Source organism: Rhodnius prolixus, unplaced genomic scaffold (genome assembly GCF_049639745.1).
Source record: "Rhodnius prolixus isolate KJV_2025 unplaced genomic scaffold, Rpr scaffold_12, whole genome shotgun sequence".
In the NCBI taxonomy this organism is placed as follows: Eukaryota; Metazoa; Arthropoda; class Insecta; order Hemiptera; family Reduviidae; genus Rhodnius; species Rhodnius prolixus.
Genome location: NW_027411635.1, coordinates 5,259,004 through 5,276,059, shown reverse-complemented (window position 1 = coordinate 5,276,059; position 17,056 = coordinate 5,259,004).

The window sequence follows — 17,056 nt, the reverse complement described above, 5'->3', positions numbered from 1 at the left end:
TACAATATTCAACACTTTTTGCAAGCAAATAGATTTTGTAAATACTAGATTTGAAAATACGAATTTCAAATGGGAATATGGACTAACAATACTTACACCTTGTCCACTACAAATCTTCACAATACACTTCCAAAGCTGCAACAAAAATTTTACTTCCACCTTACAAAATATAACATTCCTCAATTGTGACTTTACAGACAATGAAAACGAAAGGAAACTCAGTCAATTAACATACACAAAAGGTCTACCACAAAATATGGAGAAAATTACCAATCATAAATGTTTGATCTTGCAAACAAAAGCGGTAAGTGGACTGTATAGAATAGGGTGTAGTTCTTAATGCGGGCAATCAAAATGAAATTATACAAATAAAATGAAATAATAAAGCTTACCTTCCAAGATGTGGACACTTGCGTGACAAAGCTCTAAGGAAATGGAAACCCCAAAGGGAAAAGAGAGTCGACTCCCCCCTCCCTGGCCACAGATACCTTTATGAGCGTAAATTGTGTCCTCTTGACTAAAGGCGAGCTGGTTGAAGGCCAAATAGGCGTAAATATTCTTTTATAGCGGTGAACATGCGGTGTAGCGAGAATAGCGGAAAACTGCGTACCCGTAAAGAATAGAAGTGAACACGGGTTAACACTAGAAATTGCGGTGTAACGAGAAGAGTAGTAACTGAACACTCGTACACTTTATAGCGGTGAACATGCGGTGTAGCGAGAATAGCGGAAAACGGAAAGCACTTCAGTACGAGTGCCAGCGGAAGAAACGTTACGACAGGCGGCGGAGAGCGATTCGGACGACAAACTTGAACTGCAAACTTGAACTGAAGGTTGAAACGGAGCAATGAGCCGTCGGAGGTTGTCGTAAGTACGACAACTGCCGAGGTCGATGCGTGCGATGCGATTAGCCTACATTGGGGACAGAAAGGAGTTAAAACTGAGACGAAACAATAAATGTTTTAAATATTTATGCGAGAAATTAAAACTGTTCAAATGTGCCCTCCTCTCCATTACAAATCTCTCATAAAATGTAAGTGCAAAAAAAAATCTTAATTTGGCAAAGATACTTTATTTACATTTTTCAATTTTAAAGTTTTTGTACGTAGGGGAATATATAGGACATTTAATAAAATACCAGCTATAACTTTCGATTTATATTAAATATCCACGATCTCTGCCACGCACAAATATAGTAATACTTTAGTATGAACTAATTTTCATGTCTCATTAGATAAATCAAGTAATCATTGGTACAAATCCAAAATCCTCAGACTAATCGTCAAATCTCCTTACTACTTTTCCAATGATACCAACTTAACTTTTATTTACGAACTAATCCGCTCTCGTTTCTATATTTTATATAATAATCTATCCAGACATTCTTATCCGGTTGCCCAAGCAATCTCTTGCAGTTCCCACCCGGTCAACCCACCACGGCGCTTGTAACGATAATAGTCTAGTGATCTCCTAGTGTGGATTAAGATCTCAAACTTAACTTCTGAAGATTTTCAGCAATAACTAGCCGTCCCTTATCACGTTCCAAGTAGATGTAAGCGCTTATGGCCATTATAAAATAAAAGAAGTAAAGTAATTGCCTATTTTTTCAGGATGGATTTACGCCCAACTACCACAATTAGGTGTCGTGGACGAAGGCGACTAGCAAGCATACTTTACTATAAAGTTCTCATATTAACCATTAAATAAAATCCAAGACCTAAGACCGGGGAATCGAACCCAGTACCCACAATACATATTAGCTTCACAGGTCTCGCCTCTAACCGCTCGGCTACCATGCAACCATGTTTCTTTAGCCACGGTATCAACACATATGTCGGCCATTTTATACTTCTGTCCAATCGCAACAGGCGTTCTTCAAGATCCTAATCCTGTTCATCACCATGCATAAATCCTTTCCCTAAACCTGCTCATACCAATCTTTTGCTCTGTACGCTGATGACGTGGCTTCGTAGACAGGCAAACTAATTAAAAATAAAAATTACCTTTGAGTAAAACTAAAGTCATACTCTTTACTAAAGGTAGACCTTTTCTCAACAGACAAATTAGATACAACCATACTCTTTGATTCCGTGGGCTAGATCAGGGGTCGGCAACCTATTTTAAGTAGAGAGCCATTTCTTCTTAAATAATTTTAATAAATCTTACCAAGAGCCGCAAGGATGATAGTGTAAACAAACTCTGTAGATCATTTGTATTCGCAAATTATGATATTTAATAACATTTAAATGTTTTATATATTTATTTTCACATATTGCTAAGTAAATATTGCAAATAAATAATAACTTAACCTGTGTTTGAATGAAAATGGCGGCAGTCCTATGTATTTCAATATAATTCTATTCAATTTCTAACCAATCACATTTAAAATTCTTTTTGAAAAAATATCATTACTTTGGACAGGCAGAAGAGCCGCAAAATTTGGATTAAAGAGCCGCATGCGGCTCGCTAGCCGCGGATTGCCGACCCCTGGGCTAGATAGATAGATAGATGAAACTAGGGTGGCCTCAAGGCCTACACCACAGCAACCTCTTTGGAGAACTATTGTGGCTCCCCTCACTTTAAAGCTCACCCTCCAGACCTGTCCTTCTAATCAGACTCCTAATACTTGAGAGCGACTCCTGGGTAAAGCTAACGAGGCCTTGGTTTTTTTCCTTCCCGAGAAGTAACATCCTTAGCCCTGACGAGCCCCTCACACTGACACAACATGTGCAGTGCCGTTGCCTCCTCTTCCTGGACAGAACCTGCATCTGCTTCCTGAGCCTGCAGTGGCCCGGTTAATAGGCCTACAATCATCCTTATAGCCCCACGACCTTGACGGATTAGCCGTGGGCTAACTACGTCAACTACATCAGTTTAACTTTGAATTACTAACTCCTGAACTGACTACCTGACTACTATTTCCTTCACTCTCCTGAGACTCGAAGATGGCAGTACAAACTCTCCCTCTACAAAGTTACTCTACTGCTTAGCCTACTCTGCATCAAGAAACTCCAGGACAATATAGAAAAAAAAACATTCTAAGACAACAGACTCTCCTCACAATGTACTAGATAGACTTCCTCTATGAGATATCTTCCATAATTCCCGTACACTGCTTTATCTAAGAACCGTCTACTGCAACTTCTTTCTGCCGTAGATTGTCATCCTAATATTTTCCACTTGGCCGCGACTTAAGCGTCCTGCGTTCCTTCTATTCCCTACAGACAAGAAACAAACATATCCTACTCCAACTTTCTCCATTAGCTCCTTTTTTCCATCCTTTTTCCCTGCATATTTAATCCTTTCCATCTTAAGCGTCTCCTAAACTATTATGAAAGTCATAATGTAAATTTACATTAACCGAGTTACAGGCATCTATTATTCTTTGCTAATTATTCATCTACAGATGCAATCCCGGCTTGATTCTGATACACCTAGATTTAGAAATGCTTTTAGATAAGCAGAAATAAGGAAAGAAAGAAAAAAGTTATGAATAATCACCTTGTTTTTCAGGTATCCCCAAAGGAAATAGTCCGTAGGTGTCAAATCCGGTGAGAGAGGTGGCCACTGAATCGCTCCCCTCGTCGATATTCGGTTAAAGCCGAATCTATTTCTTTGGCAGTAAAGGACAATTGGCAGGAAAGAGCATGTCTATGCATCACTAATGGTGGAGGCCATTTCGAGCATGATCTGTAATATTAATGAGGAGTAAAATTTATAATAAAATAGTACTTTTCTTCTTATTCAATCAAAAAGCCGTTATAATATTATCATTTTGACATTTCTTATAAGAATCATGTTTTCATTCATAACTTGTAAAATATCGCTCACAGAAAAAAACCGTTCGAGTAAATTTTTCTTTAAAAAAAATAGAGGAATCTATTTCTTAAATAAGAACCACACCTCCCCATTTGAAAAACTGAAGTTGGTGCCTGTATCTCGCTTCTGGAAGCACCGAAAAAAAATTTACAAATTAAATTTGGATTTCTAACAAAAAACTAAGGGAACACGTATTTTTTAGTTTTTTTCTAGCTATCTTAGTTTCCGAGAAAAAGTCGTTATCCTTATAGCTTGGGACACCCTGTATTTAATTATAAAGTTTATTTAATTATCTAACCCATATGCATACACTAAATTTCTACCTGATGTAATCAACAATAAAGTAAAATAAATACAAATTCCGGTAGTTATTGGTTTTTTGGTATTTTATAATAATAATAAATTGCTTTCAAGTTTTCACCATAGCAAGGGGGTGAGCATACAAAGCTGATAACATAATAAACATTACAAAATATTAATCTGACACTAGTGCTGGGTTCTTTGAAATCCTGTAAAATAGTGAAATTTACATAAAAAATACATATGGGGTATACGAGGGTCGTTAGAAAAGTCCGTGCAAAGTCAGAGAGATAGCACCACTGGCGCGTATCGAGGTTATGTTTAGTTAGTAGCATCTCTTGGAAGAACACACACCAAGTTTCAGCCAGATCGGTCTATTTCTTTGTGTTTGGCATTCGTTTGAATCGAGTAAGTCGAGTGATTTTCAAAAAATGGACGAAAAAGAATTTCGTGTGTTGATTAAACACTACTTTATGAAAGGCAAAACGCCTCAGGAGACTAAAGAGAAGCTTGATAAACATTATGGTGACTCTGCACTTTCGATTAGAACAGTTTATAAGTGGTTTCAAAATTTTCGGAGTGGCCATATGGGCACAAGTGACGCTGAACGTTCTGGACGCCCTGTTGAGGTTACTACTCCAGAAATCATTGATAAAATCCATGATATGGTGATGGATGACAGAAGAGTGAAGGTGCGTGAGATTGCTAGTGCTGTGGGCATCTCGAATGAACGGGTACATAATATTTTGCATCAACATTTGGACATGACAAAGCTATCCGCAAGATGGGTGCCGCGATTGCTCACGCTTGGCCAAAAACGAAATCGTGTGAAGTGTTGCAAGGACGGTTTGCAGCTGTTCCAGAAGAATCCGCAGGACTTTAAGCGTCGTTTCGTCACTGTGGATGAAACATGGATACATCACTACACTCCTGAGACCAAAGAACAATCTAAACAATGGGTTACCATGGGGGAATCTGCGCCAAAAAAGGCGAAGACCGTTCCTTCGGCCGGAAAGATTATGGCGACTGTCTTTTGGGATTCGCAAGGAATAATCCTCATCGACTATCTGGAAAAGGGTAAAACTATTACAGATGCATATTATTCATCGTTATTGGACCGTTTGAAAACCGAGCTGCAAGAAAAACGGCCACAAAAAAGTCCTTTTCCATCACGACAACGCACCAGCTCACACCTCAGCAGTTGTGGTCGCAAAATTAATGGAAATAGGGTTCCAACTCGTTTCACATCCCCCCTATTCTCCAGACTTGGCTCCCTCGGACTACTATTTGTTCCCCAATATGAAGAAATGGCTGGCGGGAAAAAGATTTTATTCAAACGAGGAGGTGATTGCAGAAACGAATGGCTATTTTTCAGACTTGGACAAATCCTATTATTCGGAAGGGATCAACAAACTAGAGCAGCGTTGGACGAAGTGTATAAGCCTAAAAGGAGACTATGTTGAAAAATAAAAAAGGTTTACCCCCAAAAATTAAGTAGTTTTTATTTTTGCACGGACTTTTCAAACGACCCTCGTAAATGTGAAATTTTGGGCAGACAAAGCTAATGGAAATTATAAGAGACTTTCTTAAATCCAATTTGTAAATACTCGTAGTTACGAGTTTTTTTTTTCATGTTTAAGTGAAGTAATGCCTATTTTTCAAGGAAGGCTTTACGTCCTAATACCAAAAGAAGGACCGCTGGTAACAACAAACATACTTTACTGTAAATTCCTTTTATTTACTATTTACTAAAAATCCAAGGCCTAGAGACCGGGAATCGAACCCACTAACCAACAAAATTCACATTAGCTTTGCGAGTCTCGCCTCTAACCTCTCGGCTACTGTGTCGTCTATCTTCAGAGGTTTTTAATCCCTTTAATGATTAATTACCTTATCTTGCCTCTTAAGCAAGATAAAGAGGTGTTAGATTGTGGTTTAAGTTTAACCTCAATCTCGGAACTGGGTCAAGTTCTTATACTGTCTCTGTTGGACAATTCGGTGAACATTACGAGAAGTAGAGGGAAGAGATTAGCTATGTGGTTAGCATACTGGACTCCCACGCGGAGGTCCCGGGTTCGAATCCAGCAGCTGACCCTTAGATTTTCTCTTCCTAGGAGCTTCTTACAGCTCACTGTCCGGTGATGGACAGTGTTGTCTGTAACGAGAGAACACTGTCCGGAGGCCGGCAGTGCACTGGAAAAAGCTGCGGGCGCTAATAACCTCAGCTGTTGATGCGCCAAAAAAAAAAAAAAAAAAAAAAAAAATTACGAGAAGTAAAGATTATATATTTGATTCTTCAAACCAGAGTTATTGGGGAAAAATACATCTGGAACATTTCCTGATTACTAAACGCGCTTTAAAAATATCAAATTTGACAGTATGCTTATTGTGTGGTTTTGGGAGTTAAAAGAAAAGTGATTATAATCGCATGCGCTAAAATTACTAAAGCTCCGGAAAATAATGCAGGATTTTATGTTTTCTTTAAAATATCCGTCTAAATAGTAAACTGTTTATGTTTGTTGGACTTTTGACTTTTATAAATGTATACACTTATTAATCCTCTTTCAAACAAAAATGTTTGTTTACCTCTGTAACATTTTGCTACTTGGAAATAATTCAGTCTTTACTAAGATGTCAAAGCTGTGATTTTCGCATAATTTTTTGTTTTACGAGTTCAAACTCGGCCGGATCGGGGCCCAAACGGCCCCGAAATTTCAACGATGTCTGGGGCGAAGGCAGTATAAGTGAGTGCACTGTTCAACGGTGGTTCCAAAGATTTTTAAAGGGAGACTTGAGTCTTTGAAGACAAAGAAGTTCTGCCCTTGATGACTGTTATTCTCCGAGCTTTGGTGGAAGAAAATCACAGAACAAACTGTTCCGAGAACTGGCAGGCAAACCCGAAGTCAGCAAATCAACCGTCTATGACCATCTGAAGGCGATTGGGGAAGGTGAAAAAAGCTTGAAAGTTATGTTCCTCACACAATTAAACGACCGCCAAAAAAGATCAGCGGTATGTAAATTTGTGCTGCACTTCTTTGCCGAAACAACATCCATCCTGTTCTGTCCAGAATTGTGACTTGCGATTTTCTATCTACGGCTCAGTTGTCCTAAAAATAGACCCAGGCATTGTCCACTAGCTACTGTCAGACATCCCGGTCGTTGGCCTTCATTATATACCGTCTAACAACCAATGAAGTTGAGGTTTTAGAGATCGTCTGGCCAAGGCAAGCTTCAACCAGTTTGACCGAACTTTTAGGTGATCTGTTTCCACATGTCCTAACCAATGGAGATGATCTTTCTTTATAAAGGTCACGATGTCTTCTTCCTTTTTTCTTGATCCTCCACTAACCGTTCAGAAAGCCAGGGCCAAATATCATTCTTTACAACTTTTTTTCCAACACCCTAAACATTCTTTCGCTCTATTCAGACAAATACTTAAGTCTCACTAGCATACCTACAGTATTATATTAATTATAGGTACTTTAAAGTGAACATGAAAAATTCAAGTTTTGAATTTTGTTCGCATGGATAGAAAAGAATGATCGATTTAATCGAAAAAATGACAATATTAAAAACTAGAATTAATGGTAGCATACGATCGGATATTTCCCTAGAGGGCAATAATTTCTGCGGCTGAATGCCTCGCTGCTAACAGATCTTAATCCTGCCTATTCATCTATCGGTGCACTTGACAAAGAATTTCTTACGTTAATTCGTCTATTGGGCCAGAAAATAAAACTTTTAAAAAATTAAAAATAAGTCGGTGTAAAAAGTCTTACGAGGGTCGTTTGAAAAGTCCGTGCAAAAATAAAAACTACTTAATTTTTGGGGGTAAACCTTTTTTATTTTTCAACATAGTCTCCTTTTAGGCTTATACACTTCGTCCAACGCTGCTCTAGTTTGTTGATCCCTTCCGAATAATAGGATTTGTCCAAGTCTGAAAAATAGCCATTCGTTTCTGCAATCACCTCCTCGTTTGAATAAAATCTTTTTCCCGCCAGCCATTTTTTCATATTGAGGAACAAATAGTAGTCCGAGGGAGCCAAGTCTGGAGAATAGGGGGAATGTGAAACGAGTTGGAACCCTATTTCCATTAATTTTGCGACCACAACTGCTGAGGTGTGAGCTGGTGCGTTGTCGTGACTTTTTTGTGGGCCAATCGTGGGCGTTTTTCTTGCAGCTCGGTTTTTCAAACGGTCCAATAACGATGAATAATATGCACCTGTAATAGTTTTACCCTTTTCCAGATAGTCGATGAGGATTATTCCTTGCGAATCCCAAAAGACAGTCGCCATAATCTTTCCGGCCGAAGGAACGGTCTTCGCCTTTTTTGGCGCAGATTCCCCCATGGTAACCCATTGTTTAGATTGTTCTTTGGTCTCAGGAGTATAGTGATGTATCCATGTTTCATTCACAGTGACGAAACGACGCTTAAAGTCCTGCGGATTCTTCTGGAACAGCTGCAAACCGTCCTTGCAACACTTCACACGATTTCGTTTTTGGTCAAGCGTGAGCAATCGCGGCACCCATCTTGCGGATAGCTTTGTCATGTCCAAATGTTGATGCAAAATATTATGTACCCGTTCATTCGAGATGCCCACAGCACTAGCAATCTCACGCACCTTCACTCTTCTGTCATCCATCACCATATCATGGATTTTATCAATGATTTCTGGAGTAGTAACCTCAACAGGGCGTCCAGAACGTTCAGCGTCACTTGTGCCCATATGGCCACTCCGAAAATTTTGAAACCACTTATAAACTGTTCTAATCGAAGGTGCAGAGTCACCATAATGTTTATCAAGCTTCTCTTTACTCTCCTCAGGCGTTTTGCCTTTCATAAAGTAGTGTTTAATCAACACACGAAATTCTTTTTCGTCCATTTTTTGAAAATCACTCGACTTCCTCGATTCAAACGAATGCCAAACACAAAGTAATAGACCGATCTGGCTGAAACTTGGTGTGAGTTTTCCAAGAGATGCTACTAACTAAACATAACCTCGATACGCGCCAGTGGTGCTATCTCTCTGACTTTGCACGGACTTTTCAAACGACCCTTACTATTTTTCAATCTCTTACTATTTTTTCTCGTAAGTTTTAAATTCTTATTCAGACTCAGAATTTTAAAACAAATTTAATTCTTCCTACCATCAAATTGTCAAAATACCACAAATTATTCAAAATAAAATTTGTGGATCTCTATGATTATGCCACGTATACTGGGTGACCAGAGTTATATGCTCCACTCACTTTTTTTTTAAAGGGCGGGAAAAAATAAAAAACACGTATTTAATCATTTTTAGTCTAGTTTATTTTCTGTGATTGACCCATTTTTTTAAATAGTACGTTATATTTTTTTGCATATTTTTGTGGTATTTGATCTCCTAAAAAAAACAAAAAAAAACATTTTTTGAAATCGGTTAGGTTTTTCAAAAGTTATAGTAATTTAAAATATGAAAACAAATTTCAGTTTAATGTCAAAATTACCTTATTTTTTTTTAAAGATGCGGTTCAAACTGGGCCGCCATCAACGGATAGGCAAGCCAAAACTCTGGACTTCCACGCTTTGCTTGTAGCATCACTTATGGTTTAGGCAGGCTATAGTTACTCGACGTTCCAGATCATCGACTGAAGCCACGGGATTAAGGTTACTGTACACTTTATTTTTTAGATATCCCTACAAAAAATAGTCCATTGGGGTTAAGTCCAGAGATCGAGGTAGCCATTGGATCGGACAATGAGTTCCTAGACACTTTTCATGGAAATTTCTGTCCAGGTAACCTCGAACCACCCTTGCATTATGTGCCGGGCAACCACCTTGTTGAAAATACATATCTAGCCGACGTTGTAGAGGAACATCTTCAAGCAGAGCTGGCTAAATGTCTCTTAAAAAAAAAAAGTTAGATACCGTGCACCAGTTAAGTTCTCTCTGTAGAAGTATGGGCCGATTAGTTGATTTCCTAAAACTCCACACCAAACGTTTGTCGGAAAAAACAACCTGAACGTCGAATAACTCTAGCCTGCCTAGATCTTGACTTTGCCACCATAAGTGCTGCTACAAACAGAGCGTGGGAGTCCAGAGTTTAGGCTTGCCTATCCGTTGATGGTGCCTAGTTTGAACAGATTCTTTAAAAAAAAATGAGGTAATTTTGACAGTAAACTGAAATTTGTTTTTCACATGTTAAATTACCATAACTTTTGAAAAACCTAACCGATTTCAAAAATTTTTTTTTGTTTTTTTTTTAGGAGCTCAAATACTATGAAAATATGCAAAAAAATACAACGTTCCACTGAAAATAAACTAGACTAAAAATGATTAAAAGTGGGTGGAGCGTATAACTCTGGTCACCCTGTATAAGAAATTTAATGAAAATAAGATCCATCTTGAAAAAAAGTCGCAGAAAGTAAAAAAAAAATCCATTCATTTAATTGGTACATTTAGCTGTGGGATTTTCTTCATACTTGGAATTTAAGCAACACATTTACCTTTAATAGTCTACAAGACACAGGACCGTACATTTTAGTGAAATGAAACTTTAAACCTGCCAGAAAACTGTTATGAAATTAATCGTGTTGTGCAGTCGACGAGTTTATTTTCTGCAAACTAATATTGTATTTCTGTTTCAAAGTTATTTAAAAGAACCGTTTCAGTATAATTCACGGTTGTCTGTCTTATTTTCTATAAAGTAGAGCAAAGTGAGTTGCTAAAATTCTAAATTTTAGGGGGCAGGCAGTTCATGAAATTGGGAGTAACACTTTAATGAACTTTTAAATAACTTTTAAATATTTACAAATAGAAATAAGTATTTACAAAAAAAAAAATTAAAATTAATAAAATAAAGGGATACAATTATAATTAAGGAGAAAGCTGGTTAGAAAGGAGATAGTTGAACAGAAGGGACTTAAAGATGGAAAGGGTAGGAGTATGACGGACAAATGAAAGCAAGGAGTTCCAGAAAGAGGTAGGTAGCACGAATTAGGAAGGTTTTGTCGAAGGGTGAAGTACGGTGTGAGGGAACACAGAGATCGGAGGAACGAGATCAAGTACTGCGAGAAAGGATCGAGGATTTGAACTTGAAGAGTTGGAAAATACAAGAATGGTCTTTGAAAATTGGATAACTTGGAAAGAGAATGAAGCCCAAAAAAGTACTGGCGGCTGTAGACAGGGTAAAAAGCCACTTCAACTCATCGTAGCAGTGGCGAAATGCAAGAGTCTCTGGGGAAATGCTGAAAATAAATCTTATGAAGCAGTTCATGGAGGCCTAGCTTGAGCTTAGCTTCAATATCACCAGAAATACTGAGCAACCATAGTCGAAATGGGGGAAAAAAATAAGAGAGGAAACTCAGGAGTTGCCGGGTCTTAATTGGTGTCAGGAAACTATTAAACTGCTTCAGGATGTGGATGGAACGTCGAGAGATTTTGGGGAAACATGGTTTTTCCAGGATAGGTTTTGGTCAAAAAGTGATACCAAGGTTCTTTACAGAGGAACAATATTTTATTGGGATATTGTAAAGGAAAAGATTAGGAAGAGAAGCCAATGATTTAAGAAGTGGGTTGGAGCCAATAACAATAGCTTTGGTCTTTTCTACATTCAGAGTAATCTTATTGTACGTGGCCCATGCTGAGGTATTATTGAGGTTTAAACGCAGCTTCAAACAGATCCGAAGGGGGAAAAGGATAGGTAAATCTGAAAATCATCAGAATAGAGGTGGTACTGGGAATGAGAGATGGAAAGAGGAAGGTCATTGATGTAAATGGAGAAGAGGGTTGAAGATAGAGAAGAACCTTGAGGTACACCACGTGACAAAGGAAGGAGTGAAGTGGTGATTGTTTGTATGAATTTTATATAAGCAATTCTCAAATTGATAAACACCACTTTTTTGAAATAACTTAAATTTATGTGTCAAAGAACTTGATTCAGTCAAAGCTTTTTATATTTACAATAAAGTTCCCAAATAATAAAGATTAACACTATTAAACGACAAACATCTTTTTTGGTCATTGAATAATAAATAATTTATTTCAGAAGCCATTTTGATTAACTCAATGCTTTAATATAAATTGTTACAATAATTCAAACCCAAATTCAGTAGCAGGGCGCTGTATGATAACGGTAAATTAATGTGAAATTATATTATAAACGGTTTTATAAAAAACAATGTACATTATTTCATCGCATTTCTCCACTTACCGTTGTTTGTTTTATGAAATTAATCGTGTTGTGCAGTCGACGAGTTTATTTTCTGCAAACTAATATTGTATTTCTGTTTCAAAGAATCACATAACGAGTATTCACGGTGAGAAATTCAATTTCAGAAGACCGCAATACTTACTTTTGCACGCACCTATAAGGAAAAAAAAAGAAAAAAAAATAGAAAGCTTATTAATATTTAAATAAAATAATAAGAAACAATGAATAAGAAATTCAGTTTAACTCTGAAAGTATAGTAGTATTGCGTTTGAAACGAGATAGGCTTGCTAAAACCTCTGCTGCCAAGATATAACTGTTAATAAGTTCGGCTTTAGATTAACATTTCAGCGCGTGAAACTTTCATTGAACTAAACTGTGCACAATATCCTTTTCATTTCATCTGCATAATATCATACTTTAAAATTAACATACAGTTCAGGTTAGGCTATAGCCTACACTTTGCAAACGAAGGGAATAAAATGTTGAAACTCTCTTACGTTTAACTAATATAAACATTTTGCTTGAAACAATCGTAACGAATCTCTTTAATTGCAAAGATTCTATTGCTGCAATTGAATTTTATGTGTTTGTTTTTCAGCTATATATATTGCGATATATTTCTTTTTAGAAGACTTACGTTGTTAGACCAAGTACAGATGGGTATTTCAGTTGCAATTGACTTAGAAAAAATAAGAACTTAAAGGTAATTGGAAATTAGAACTTAAAAACACTAAGTAAAACTCATTAATTGTCCGTCTGGGAACTCATTAAAACGTTGAGCTCACTAACGATTTGCCTTAGCAGATTTAATGAACTCACAAAAGAGAGTAATGGTACACTATTAGGATGCTAGGATGTGGGTATGAAGAAGTGGACTGTATGCGCTATTGAAGTACATCGTATCGCCAGAAGTGCGCTTAAATCTCATTAGAAATATCAGAAATATCTTCCTCATGTACAAACATGCCTTAAAAATCATAACTATTATGTAGGCGCCTTAAAGTAAAGTAATCGCCTTTTTTTTCAGGCGAGGTTTAACGTCCAACTACCAAGTTAGGTGTAGTGGACGGAGGCGACTAGCAAACATACTTTACTGTAAAGTTCTTTTATTAACCATTAAATAAAATCCAAGGCCTAAGACCGGGGAATCGAACCCAGTACCACTCAATACATATTAGCTTCGCAGGTCTCGCCTCTTAACCGCACGGCTAACCGTGGCGCCTTAAAAATCATAAATATTATGTAAGCGCCTTAAGATAAGCCCATAAAATAAGCAAGAAACGTTGAGATACGTATTGGTATATTCCGAACAATTTGCAAGTCTAAAATAATTATGAAAACTTATTTAATTATTAAAAAGAATTAAATTTGTAACCAAATTTCCAAGATAGTTGCATAAGGATTGGTCGTCAAAAACAACCCGAAAAAGCGTAATGCTGAAAAAATGCCTATTTTAATTTTTCCCCCTTTTCTTATAAAAGATAAAATTCCCAAATTTTCTTTACAATAAAGAGTATATTCTTTTATTGCAACCATGCAGATAAAATTTCTAGGACATCGTAACCAAAAATGGGCAAAAACAATGTTTTCAAAACATTTTTCTTGTTGTTAACCTTTTTTTTGAAAAAAAAAAAAAAACCTAGCGATTAAAAATGCGTGTAACGCAAAGAAAAATCAACAAATAGTATATTTTAAATTTCTCTTATTTTGCGAACATGCCAAATTAATAACAATTTGGAGTCCGAAAAAAATGGTTTTTAGAAAATACTCTATCTCTAAGTGAGAGAAACTACACACTCCTTTATCCAGAATTAACCTTAATCGAATTTATTTATTACCTAGCGAAGGATTAAACAATAATTAGCCCACGCTACATATCACATGTGGACCATCTGAAAAAAATCCTTAGTAGAAATCAGAATTGGAAAAGAAAATCCTCTTTCATCATGGCAATAATCCAGCCGACAAGGCTGTGAGAAAAACTAAGGGATTTGAAGCACTAATTATATCAATCTACACACCAGATTTGGTACTCTCTGATTACGATCTATTCCCAAATCTAAAGAAATTTATGGAAGGAAAAAGTTTTTGAGTCAATTCAGGAGTTTTACGATTGAATTTGGGGCATACCATTCAGAATCAACTTCAAAAAGCAGTCGGCCACTGGTCATGAAAAGGGGTTCGATCCTATTGTATAATGAAACTTTTGCCCAGTAGTTTCAAAAGTAAGTATTTAATTCCTCTAAGAATTTAAGAATTAAATTTCTAACCAAATTTCCAAGAAGAAAGAAAATCAAAACACCAGAAGTGCAGTTTTAAAGAAAGGCTTTTTCTGTAATTTACTGTGAATTCGCCAAACGGATTCATTTGAAGCTGATCTAATGGCGTACTTAATCTTAAATGTCTGTTTGGCTTGTAATTTTTTCTTAATTAATAGTTCGGTTCAGAGGGAATGTGTTGCATCCTATCAACATTATTATTAATCTTTATCTCTTTTTTCTTTTTATTAAGCAAATCTAAGTTCTACAATAAAATTCAATTATATCCGTTTGTTATGGTAAGAAAAAAATCATGTGAGTGTTCATACTAAATTCTTTTCATGAGAAAAGTTAAGTGAAACTGTCGAATATTGGCGAAAACTATTCGAAAACGACCTTAACTTAATAAAAAGTTACTTGAAAATTGAGAATGATAATTTTTTTTTAAAATAATTTGTTTGCAATTTTTGTTAGTATTTACTTAAGATTAATATTATTTCACTTAACAAAATAAAAATAAAAAGTTATTAAAAGAAGAAAAAGTAATAAAAGATTTAGAAAAATAAGTGAAAGGTATTAAATGCACTTTGACCAACCATAACTTGTTTTCATTGGACGGGGCGTGATTACATTAGAGGTGGGCATGTCCCGCCCGCCGACTGCAACCGTACTGCATTCTGATTGGCCAATACTTTAAACTTAATAATTTCTATGAAATAACTAATTTAAATTTTTTTTCCAACATTTCTCCCATAGGTATTTAATAAACTTTCAATTTAAGCAAGAAAAAAAATTCCTTTAAATATATGATAAATAATATTTCTTTTGGAACAATATTTCATGTTTTACACAATTATCGTTAACAGAAACCAAAAAGTTGAGAATTTGTATTGTTTAATCGTGAAATAGGTAAAAGAGGAATAGGCATATTTGTAGACTTGTAAGCCGCCATTACTCAGGCTGTAACCGTTCTTTATACTCCATCCGGAGAAGAGCTCTAGTAGCAATTTTTGTAAACATAAATGCGTAGCGCCTCTTATGTAAATCCTCGAACAGGTAAAAGACGAAAAGGATAAGGAAGTAAGTAGTGAACACACACACAGGTATTTACACCATTTCCCCAAAAAAATCTAAATATTTGAGGAGACCTCAAAATGCCCAGTGTTGCCAAACTGAGTTTCTAAAATTAGGTTAAATTACCCTAATTTATCTTAGGGTAATATTTAATCTAGGCGCTTGTATTTCTTAGAATATACTAATTTTTTTCCTCTTATCTCTTGGAGCGTCAAGAAAAACAGAGATGAATTGGAAAAGTCTATGGGCAAGGTTTAAAAAAGAAAAGAAAAATTACCAGTAGCATTTTCCCTCTTTAACGCCTTTAAAAGAAGCGACTTTCCATAACGGGACATTCTAATCTAGCACAAGACAGGCATACTCTACTCTAGCTCGCTTGTACACTTCATTAAGAGTTGAATACTATTGTTTTTAGGGTTTCTTTTAATCTTAAATTGCAATAGTTCCATAGTTTAGATTTCTTAAATTTTAAGTTAATGCCAGTCATTACACTGTATCTCTTTAACAAATCTTACAGTAAAGAAGTAAAGTAAAGTAATGCCTAATTTTTCAGGCCAGCTTTACATCCAACTACAAAATTAGGTGTCGTGGACGGAGGCGGCTAGCAAACATACTTTACTGTAAATTTCTTTTATTAACCTTTAAATAAAATCCAAGGCCTCTAGAACGGGGAATTGAACCTAGTACCACAATGCATATTAGCTTTACAGGTCTCGTCTCTAACCGCTCGGCTACCGTGGCAGCTCGTTATAATTAAGTGTACTGTATGTTTTCAGGCAGGCTTTACGTCCAACTACCAAATTAGGTGTCGTAGACGGAGGCGACTAGCAAACATACTTTACTGTAAATTTCTTTTATTAACCTTTAAATAAAATCCAAGGCCTCTAGACCGGGGAATTGAACGAAGTACCACAATGCATATTAGCTTTACAGGTCTCGTCTCTAACCGCTCGGCTACCGTGGTACCTCGTTATAATTAAGTGTACTGTATGTTTTCAGGCAGGCTTTACGTCCAACTACCAAATTAGGTGTCGTAGACGGAGGCGACTAGCAAACATACTTTACTGTAAATTTCTTTTTATTAACCATTAAATAAAATCCAAGGCGTAAGACCGGGAATCGAACCCATTACCACAATACATATTAGCTTTACAAGTCTCGTCTCTAACCGCTCGGCTACCGTGGCACCTCGTTATAATCAAGTGTACTGTATGTTTTCAGGCAGGCTTTACGTCCAACTACCAAATTAGGTGTCGTAGACGGAGGCGACTAGCAAACATATTTTACTGTAAATTTCTTTTTATTAACCATTAAATATAATCCAAGGCCTAAGACCGGGAATCGAACCCATTACCACAATACATATTAGCTTTGCAGGCCTCGACTCTAACCGCTTCAAAATTTACGCTTTTTC